The sequence below is a fragment of the Hyalella azteca genome, unplaced genomic scaffold (genome assembly GCF_000764305.2).
Source record: "Hyalella azteca isolate HAZT.00-mixed unplaced genomic scaffold, Hazt_2.0.2 contig11272, whole genome shotgun sequence".
Classification (NCBI taxonomy): Eukaryota; Metazoa; Arthropoda; class Malacostraca; order Amphipoda; family Hyalellidae; genus Hyalella; species Hyalella azteca.
In genome coordinates this window covers 22,289-33,435 of record NW_025941273.1, presented here as the reverse complement: position 1 = coordinate 33,435, position 11,147 = coordinate 22,289, and the positions used below count along the sequence as shown (strand labels likewise).

The 11,147-nt window shown below is 34.1% G+C and overlaps 1 long non-coding RNA gene across 1 annotated transcript; it reads left to right on the top strand.

The window, feature by feature from the left end:
• On the top strand, positions 1–10,792 carry LOC108673389. Its single transcript, XR_001930977.2, has 3 exons — positions 1–87; positions 9,203–9,338; positions 9,449–10,792. It is a non-coding gene; the product is annotated as an uncharacterized LOC108673389 (long non-coding RNA).
• The last annotated feature ends 355 nt before the right edge of the window (positions 10,793–11,147 follow it).

The window sequence follows — 11,147 nt, the reverse complement described above, 5'->3', positions numbered from 1 at the left end:
TTCCGCTACCCCGATATACGAGATCGTACTCTTTCGTTAGGTGGCATCAGATTTCCTTGTTTAATTTATTAGTACAGAATTTACAAGGTGAGAATCTAATAATAAGATTGATTCTGTTTAAAATCCTCATTGTGTTGTTGATTTGCAATAACAAATAGATGTCTTCTATTGACTCGTATCAAATGAGATCTGAGAATCAGAATAGGATTAATCGTTTGAAACAAATCATGAAATGATTGTTGAGACTTGAGTTGAGGAGCCCTCTAGCAAGAGGCAATCCTTTGTTCCCATGCAGGGTCTGCCATGTGGCGTCTGTGTGAGTAAAATCCGATTTGTAAAAAATATTCCTACACATTAGCAACTGGACCAGAATATGGAAGGCCTCTGTTGCTTGCTCTCAGAATGGACTTGTTTGAGCAACGTTGTGGTCCTGTTTATTTAATTAATCAGTGTGGAATTCTAGGGATGGAACTTTGCTCATAAAAAAGCTTTCCACCTAAGGTTGAAAACGTTCCATAGATACAGCACTCTGCCATACCTGCCATACGATGCCAAGTGACTGATAATAGGGGAAAAGGGGCTTTTTAAGGGGGATTACCATGGATAAACTTTTAATTGTGTAGTAACTCAGTCCTCAGATGTGCTATAGAATAGACTAAGTATAGTCTATATATAGAATTGTTTAGTTGTCTCAGGTTTGATTTTTTTTTTCTTTTATTTAATGGATATTTTGATTAGATTTTTTCAGGCCCTTTGTTTGAATTGTCAACTGATTAAGTTTAGGTTAAGTAGCTATGAAGTTAAATTAGTTCATAAGTTAACCAGTGCTGCAGTGCTCATATGGACCATTATACAGGGTGAAATTCTAAAATTAGTGGTTCACTTGAAAAAAGCACTCTGCCTTAAAAAAAAATGTTGCAGGCAACTAGAAACTGGTTTGTAGGCTGTCAGAAATCAGCCTTGGCAATTGGCATGAACGTTACGTCAGGCAACATAGTGAAGGTCTCATGATTGTCAATTGTGCAGGTCACTCCTGGATAAGCAAGAAGGATCTACAAAAGGAAATACTATTTACTCTTAACATAGTGGTTTCAAATTGAATATGAAAAACATTTATAGCACCTATTCTTTACCAGGGTTGGCAATGATTAAATCAAAATGATTAAATCACTTGATTTTTTATAAAAAAATCATGATTTTTTTTATTTTTTCAATTTTTTATTTTATTTTTTATTTTTTCATATATTTAAAAATATTGAGTGGCAGTCTTTAATTTATATTGAGGTATTGTTATTCATGGTTTAGTATAAATGTACTATGAATGACAAATTGGTATATNTCAATGTTTAGGAGATCTGCATTCCTGAAGTGTTTTTGTATATTGAAGCCAGTTAAATGGTCAATATTTAGCTCATAACCTTGCTCCATACAAACTTTACAAAGCTAATGAATAGACTGATCAATAATTGTTTACCAAAAATCCCAAAATGGTAAACACCACCTTGGCCTGTTGGCCATTATTGAAGGCAATAAGTGCCCTTCTTAGCCATCCATTATGATCCATATACTGTTATTGTTAGTAGGCTAATTACAACATAAAAAATAACACCTCAAAAAAGACAAAAAAGCTGAAAAAATACAAAAAATCAAATAAATAAAAAAAATCATGAAAAATAAAAAAAAAATAATTGATTTTTGATTTTTTTGATTAAAAAAAAAATAAAAAAAAATTGCCAACCCTGTTCTTTACATCAGCTTTCAGATTGAGGATAAACTCATAGGCAATTGGAGAAACTTCTCGAAGAAAAGGCAATGCACAACATGACACTTGACTAATTAGAATACCTAGAGTACTGTACTTGACAATTTAGCATTCAAACCTTCAGATTCTGTGAACCTTGTGATTTCATCATTCTTAAAACTTCAGAAGGCTCATAAGATATCACGTTAAGTTTTCACTCAATTATCGTCTAAGTTTGGGAGCTTTATCTGCAGTTAGGCATCCACAGGCCAAGTGATCCACCGCTCAGAGTTGTATGAGGGTCATGAAAAAGGGGCATGCAAAAGAAGAGAGACAGTGTGAGGAGAGATTTTGCACTCTCCCATCCCACACAAATCTCTCAATCCGCGTCCTTTTTCTAGCATCAAAATCGGTCTTATGCACCCTAATGCGCTGTAGCTAGCTACTTCACCCACTGATTGCGTAACAAGAGCTAACAAGTAAACACTAACCATCATTTGATTCCCGCCTCCTTGGCTGTTGCACACAATTGATTCTGCATGTATAACATTTACAAAGGTTATTTAAACCATTCTGTTAGATTTCAGTTACCTACTGATAAATTTGTAATGTAGAATAGAAAAGAAGTGAGTGTTGGCACTGAAGAAATAGGCCCATGGCCTGTTGCGGAGCCTGTTGCCAAATTTGGAAGAATTCGTATCTATCATTTTTTCACATGAGTATATTGATGGTTGATATCCCTGCTACCTTCTTTGTTATTGTCTTTCATACGATTGGTATTCCTGATTGCAACGGAAGGAGTTCCCATGTCTCAGCTTATTGCATCAGTGGTCAGTTTTGTATTTGTGGAGTGAATCGTAGGTAGTTTTTCATGTATTTGCAGGGTTGGTGATTTTTTTGATTTTTTTTAAAAATCAAAAAAATAAAAATTCAATGATTTTTTTATTTTTTCATGATTTTTTTTTATTTATTTGATTTATTTTTATTTTTTCAACTTTTTTGTCTTTTTGAAGTGTTTTTTTATGTTGTAATTAGCCTACTAACAATAACAAGATGTGTATAAGAGACAGTACATGAACGATGTAAACATATGCGACCTGAAATTTGATTCAAGATTGGGTTAGGATGATAGTTTGATTTTACCCGTCTTTGATTCACATGACTTGTTTGAAAATTTACGTGATGTAAAGGCAGGAATGTTTTCATGTTACAACAGGAAAGAGGAATGTTTTCATTTGATAAAACCCTAAATAAATAGGTAAAGCTGTCACAATATCTGCTTGAAATGCTTTAATATCNTTATAAGCTAGCTAACACGTTTAAATTGTATATTGTAATCAATATATAATGAATAGTCAAATAAAGTCTACTTATAGCATTATAAGAATTAGCTAAGCTGCTAGCTACGTACAATGTATTGCGCACTTGAGTTGTTTCCGCTGTACCAAAAACATTCAATTTATTGGAGCCTAATACACACTAAAGGCAACAAGTTTATATAACAATTTATCATTCATAGTACACTTATACTAAACCATTAATAACAATACCTCAATATAAATTAAAGCCTGCCACTCAATATATTTCAATATATGAAAAAATCAAATAAATCAAAAAAATCGATAAAAAATAAAAAAAAAATAATGATTTATAAAAAAATCAAGTGATTTAATCACATGATTTAATCATTGCCAACCCTGTGTATTTGTAAGTGAATGTACATAGTGAAGATGTTATTCTTTGAGATTTGCATCAATAGTGACATAACTACATTATTGTATTACACACTTGAAATAAGAAGTGTAGCATTACACATAAAATTATCATCTGTGCATTAACATTGTGTGCATTTGGGGCGGTCCATTCTAGCTTTCTAACACTGATTGGATTCCAGTGGCTGTGACATTGCACACGTTCTGATGCTAATTGGATTCTTGTGACTTAGATGTTGCATACGTTCTAGCGGTAATTGGATTCATGTGACTGTGACATTGGACGCCTTCAACCATTGATTGAATCCATGTTACTGTGATGATGTAAGCTCAGTTTTTTTGCATTGGACGGCTGTGGCAGCTTGCAGAGATTTGTTAGTGATGATGATGGACTGAAAGTGGAGGAATGCTGGCCTTTCCAGATTTTTAGGTCATGCTTTCCATTTTGCTATGTTTACCAGTCAATATATTAACCCTCTGGAATTCCACACTTCGGATCACTGATACCATATATGGGCACAACTAATCACTGCTGGAAAGGGGTGACATCACAATCCCACCAACCAATCACAGCTGGAAATGGCAGGAAAAGTCTTATTTTTTCTGAAATTTTGTAGCTCTAATATATAATTTCAGTAGGTATGAAATCTCACGGCACAAATGTCATAAATTTTTGTTTGATTAAAAAAATTGCTGATCACACTTTGCAAACATGTCATTTCATAAAAATTTTTTCTTCTGCAATACGCATTACTTTACTGTTCCTGCCAAAATATTCTGCAGAACGTAATCATCATAATGTAAACAAGTCAACATAAATGTTTTGAAGATTGTTTGTTTTGAAGATAAATGTTTTGAAGATGAAGAGAGGCTGTGACCCTGGCTCTGCCTGAAGTCCAGCAGACTGGAGTGTACCGCTGCCCAACTTGAAATTGGATATGCCAGTGTCAGGAGCCACCTGCACAGATTCAACATGGATGACTGATCAATTTATTGTATTTCACACAAACACAGTCAGCAGTGTGGAATTCTGTATAGGTAATATAATCCCATGTTCATTTAAGAAAATGGATCAAAAAGCCTACCACATTACACCTTTCACCACTGACAGTTGATACACTGAGCTAAACAGAAACTGCCATGGTTCAGATCTGATACAGGGTTGGCAACGCCTTAATTATATTCACTAGTTGTTTATCCATAGCTGACTAATTTTTGTAATGAATATGTGCTAAAATTACAAAAAATTATATCAACTTTTGCAAAAAGTTGATATCAACTTTTGCAAAAAGTTGATATACCAACCAAAAGCAGTTCTCCAAGAGAACTCCAATGCCAAAAAGTAGTTCTACAAGAGGCCAATGTAGTCCATAAATTTTGCTTCAAAGTAGGTTGTAGAATTCTCCATCATTTGGACTACATTGGAGTAATAGGACTAATACTTGTGACATTGAGACGGTCTCACCAGGAGGGCAGAGAAAGCCACTGAGACAATCACACAAGACCATCACTTGCACCATGCTGAAGAAACCTACCAGCATCATGCAGAGGTCATTGAGAGGTGTACAACTTTAACCAACCAAAAATTGCTGCAACTTTCATTGCTTTGAATTGGACCTTGGCTATCTATTCCTGAACTACTGGATTTGTCTAAACTTTCAGATTGCATGCTGAGTGGCCTTCTGGCTTGAAATTTTTGTGTTGAATCCTATTTAAGTGTGTTATGTATTTATGTCCAAGAAAGTTTTATTATTCAATGCTTCTCTTAACTTGAAAATGAATGTTGTTACATATGCAAGTTCAATAATATATTAGTATTACTTGCTAAACCAGCCATTTGATCTACCAATGTCATTTAAATAATAGTTTGACTCCTTGAAAATTGTAATGCATTCTCTGGCCATTAATTGTACACACGTGTGTATGAGTGTGCATAATCTATGTTATCTTACTTAAGGGTCCACCTAATTTAACTGTTGAGTCTTATGCTGAGTTCTGATGAGCAATGGCCCTTGCTTTTTTACATTTGTTCATGTCATGTGCAACTTTTCTGTTACATGCTGTCATGCTCAACCAATGTGTCCACAAACCTTTTATTAATGGAAATAAAGTGATCTGCTTTCCAAGCACAGAAGTCCAAAACAACACAAGCTATCAGGCCAAATGGTCATCCTTGCTGTTGTACTGGGGCTTCAAGTCCACCCAGTGTGGACACCTTGAAAAGAAAGAAGAAAGATGGATATAAGGCAGTAGGATTGGTCATTACTCTGATAATCTTGTCCGTAATTACTTTGATATTCTTAACTAGGGGCTACTTGGACCAGATTCTAGTGCTCCTATGAGTGCAAAGAAGTAGATAATTTTATCTTTTGAAAATCACTACCGGCAAGTTACAGTCATGATTAAATTTGCACTTGTGTCAGCCATAACCACAGTAACTCGTATTTGAGTTATCTTGGATTCTAGGAGGTGGTTTCAAGGCTCAGCTGCCCAGCCTTACTCAGTTTCAGTGACTGAGTGAGGGGTTGTGGCCTGAGGGCTCTCTGAGTCTAAGAGGCTGAGGCTGCTGAGTGCATTCCTGGGTCTCAGTTGGCTCAGGTACTCGAGGTTTTTGACAGTCAAGTTATGCACACATATGGGTCTTTCATAAGTCTAAAAGATTTACAATCTTGTATTATGTAAAAAAACACTATGTAAATATTTTGGGAGCAGACAAATTAGCTAGAGTATGATACCAAACCTTAGAATTTCAAATTTTTATGAATATGCAGATCTTGCAAGTCATAAAATAAAAATGTAAAATTCTATGTATAACATAGGAATTCTTTACAGGGTTGGCAATGATTAAATCAAAATGATTAAATCACTTGATTTTTTTATAAAAAAGTCATGATTTATTTTTTTATTTTTTTTTATTTTTTCATATGTTTAAATATATTGAGTGGCAGTCTTTAATTTATATTGATGTATTGTTATTCATGGTTTAGTATAAATGTACTATNTTTACAGCAGAAATTTCATCAGTCATAACTGTGACATAGGCATGATGGTGGGTGGAGAAATACAAGGTTTTCAATAGTTTAACTACTAGCAGGACCCGTCCATTAACTGATGTAATTATGGCAATTTTGCCATAAACATGATCCATATCATTGGCAGAGATTAGTACAGATTGGTCAGTAGAATAACTTATGCCATTAACATGGGCTTTTAAGCAGAAAGAGAAAGTACTACAATCACTTGAAATGTGGGAATTTACATAGTTTTGTAGCTCTAAAGGAACTTTTTCAGTTTTTACTATCTTTTGAAATTTGGCCCTGTCATCAGGAAGGAAGTTGTCTGCCTTGTGATGCAAGCTTTGCATCAATTGGTGCTTCATTGCCATAGTTTGGCAAGGACTTTTGAAATTTTTGGTTCTTCTCATGATATTTTTGAAGTAGCTATGCTTCCGTTCAAAAGGCAATGTGCTGTGGTGAATAAGTGGTCCAAATGAACTATATTGTTTTGCATAGTGCAGTAGGTAGTGCGCTTTTGGCTTGACACTTAAGAATTGATACATGGCATAATATCTGTCTCTTATACACATCTAGATGTGTATAAGAGACAGACTCTACACTCATCGGGGATCATTTAGATGACAATAAATTTTTTTGGGGAATTTTTATTTCGTACAAAAAAAATTTTTACGAGCCAAATTTTACTCATTTTTAATTAAATGCACGATCATGAATTCTTTATTCACATTTATTATGTAGAAAACAACCATCAACTTAGCATTTGTATGGGGGTGTGCTTTGTTTATTGAACAAGATCTATTTAAATATATTCTGATCCTTATTTTAAAAAATTTTTAAATATATTTTAGTCCAACGCAATATGATTTAAGTTGTTACATCAGTATGTGTATTTAGCGTATTTGGAAAGCCCGTTCCTCAGGATGAGTTGTATGTATCATTTGACATTTAAAAAATTAGGAAATTTAGCTTAATCAATCATAATGCAGAAATATGATTGTAGGAATTTATTTTGTGAAAACATCTTATTATTTATTTTCATATCCTTCAGTTTCTTGAACATGATTCGTTTCAGTATTTTATCTTTAGTAAGTAGCTTCAGTGTCTTCATGTTAGCAATGATCGTAGGTCCAATTTTTGAGTGGGCAAAAATGATTGTACATGTAAAAACTTTCAATGGTTTTATCTTGATGGTACTAAGGCCTATAGGCTATATATCTGAAAATTTTATTGTGGGGTTCAAACAATTGAATTAAATTCAGCATCACATAGAACCAATTTTGCAAGTTTATACTTATTATAGGGGAGCGTCGATTTTTTTCTGCTTTTGAAATCGAAAATTTTGCCTCTTCAGTGTTTCAGGCTTATTTTGTAACTGCTGAGAAGGCGCGTCTAACGCAGCAAACCGCATGTCTGTGCGCACTCTAGTTTTCGCATCAAACAAATTTAAAAATTATGAAATGAGCATCTTTTAACAACATGTATATATATGTATTCAAATTAAATCTGTACTGATAGATCATTATTGTCATTAAGTGCAAAGTGTTTGCACTCATTTGAAAGCTACAAACAACACGCTTTCAACAAAGTTAATACCATGGATGTACATGCAATAATTTTTGTGTAAGGCCGTTTTGAACTTACATGAAATGAACATTTTTTAAATAAATATAAATATCACAAACATCACATTTATAGCTTATTATTCACGTTAAACTGGACAAGAATAAGTCTAAAGACGTGTGCTGGTATCCTAAGTGCAACTAATTGGGAATGGGGAAAGTGTGGGCTAAAATATCAAGCAATTCTTGGCATATTATTCTCTTTTTCAATAAATTTTACTTATTTGGCTCCCCTGAACAATTAAAATTTCCAAAATGCGCCATTTAAAAATCTATCTCCTCCAATGATTTTCAAGCTGCATCATTGAGAGATATACCATTCAATTTGTAAAATATGAACGTTAGGAGAATGGTTTTAGTGTTTTTGCAATTTTGTTGTAGTTTGGATTATATTTTGCAGAAAGGGGGAAGGGGGACAATTTTGTCATTTTTTGTCAAAAATTGACAAAAAATCACCCTCCCACCACAATGAGAATTTCTAAAATTGCTACGACCAATCGCCAGATATGTTCTTTATGCATTGAATGATATGTGTCTCGATGTTGTAGCTTGAAAATCCTAGGAGGAGATTGATTTTTCTACAGTGCCCCCGCTCTGCCGTTTTTATGAAATTCACGTTTTCTTTCATTTTATTCCGAAAAATTCACATTAACAATAAAGTTTTTTATTTCTGTTTTACACCTGTGTAAAAAGTTTCACACTGGTAAATTATCTTCATTCCCTCGGTAGAACAAACAATCATAGATTTTTCACGTCTATCGTTTTGTTCAATGTGATTTTGTTTCACTATTTTATAGTGAAGTTCGCTCACGGATCAAACACGATCCTAAGTCCAGTGTTTCAGTTGCCAATAATGAATTATTCCTATCATAGATATACAGGGTCATCAATATTTAGCGTTACATTGCTTACATGTTGCTGGAAACTACTTCTTTGTGGCACTAGAATCTCGTTTAATTTTCTAGTAAAATTATGTAGTCTTTTATTTAATTGTGGAAATTTGGGGTTACAATTCACCAGATTCAGAAGTACCTAACTACTGATTATTATTCCTTTATAGAATAATGTATGGAATATGTTTCATTATTGAACCCCCAACATGTCTCTCAACAGGGAACATGGGTAATTGTTTCTCCGGCTCCGCTACTCGTTCCGGCACTGAAGAAGAAGAAGAAAGCCACGGACAAGATGAAACAAGAGATGGACAAAAATTCGAGTGTGAAACATGCAAAGCAGTCTTTACTAGGAGGTAAGAATACAGTTAAACTTTCGCATGTTGGAAATTGTCTTTTATTTTGTGCAGTTAAAAGTTACAGATTATTAACAATTTACAGTTACAAGTTTTTTCTTCATGTGCAGGGCTGACTTGAAGAGGCATCAAGTTACACACTCGATTGACAGACCATTCGTGTGCGACAACTGTTTGGCTTGCTATAAGCGCAAGGATCATCTGTACAGGCATGACAGAAGGTGGCACCATCCAAAGACAGCAACAGCGACCACACAAACCGAGACCCAAACCGAGGACAGCTCCAGCGAGGAGTAGAAGATCTAGGTATTGTGATCATTCCGCCCCATAAATTGGTCAACAGATATTATAAATATTCATTTTCTTCAATCAAAGTACTGTATGGTGGCAATGTTGATATAAATCGTCCCTGGATGTTTACTCATTGATTAAATATATTGATCCGATGTTACATATATCACAATCTCTTCGTAGACATTTTAATTTGTCACAACTTTATTTTGTTTTTTATTTATGTAGCTTTTCAAATGTTCCTCTTACTATGGAGTATTCCGTATGTATTCTATTTCTCAATATTGATCTATTGTGATAGTAGAAACAATATTTGGTATTGGACATTTAAAAGAATAAATAAGGATTTACATTGAATTACTTTTCGTTGCAACTCCACGTTGGCATATTCAAATGGTATCTTGTGCCTTGGTGCGAAGGAGACTTTCTCACGTTTTGGAACATAAAAAGGTTCCAAAGCATTTAGGTTAATTTCTTGTTCTAATCATAATACTGAAAATGTATATTATTTCATAAGTTTGAGTACTTTGAGAAATCATAAAGGTCCGGTCATTGTACAACTTTTGTTAAAGATGTATTCTTATTTTTCCGACGTGATTCCGCCTCAAGCTTCATTGCTTGTTTTTTTAGGTTTTGATATTTTGTAGCTTTTAAGATTAGATTTAAATATGGAGTCAAATTATTTTTGTGACTTGGATTGTTTATTGGTGTTCACTACATCCATTCCGTACTGCTGGTGCTCGCTTTCTATGCGATTATATTTTTTTGTATTGTATTTCTATTGTTTTTTGAACAACGACGTTAACAATATTCACCTCAAATTTAGAATCCTTTTTTTATTTTTCTCATTGAATGAAATTTTTAGTCCCTTTTCAGAATCACCGATTTGATGCGGAAGAAAAAATATATATTGAAGTGTAAGAATGTTGGTAATTTTTTCTATGGTTGGGAAAGAGTATAAAAACATTACTTGAAAGACATCAAGCTCTCGAGTACCTGAATTTTGTGCCTGTAAACTTCGTGTAGTAAAAGATATCTTAGATAAGTAGGTATGTTTACAGTGTATTACCGATATAACTTCTCGTTTTTGATACCGTGAATGCCAGTTAAATGGGGGCCTTTTGTATGATTTGACTAATTTGCCGTATTAAAGCATACTTTGACACCGTCCTTGTTTATTCCACTCATCAATTGCTTTTTTCTGGAATGAAATCGGCCAAATGGTCGGTGGTCTGCCACTGATGCATAGAAGGCTGCATGTGCAGGTATATGCTGAGCCTGCCGTGGGTCTAGGACAATTAGGCAAGTAATTTGCGGCAAATTTATCTTTTTTTTACTTATTGTAGGCCCATACGTTCAGTGGTGATAAGAAATCAGAATTGAGACGGCTTAGGACGACATAAAAAAGTATTTATTCTTGTTGAGCAATGCTTCTTCAATCAACATGAGAGCCCAGAAAATATGAAGCTGACAGCATGCCGTTTCTTATGATGATTAATGCATGATAACGTAGGCAGC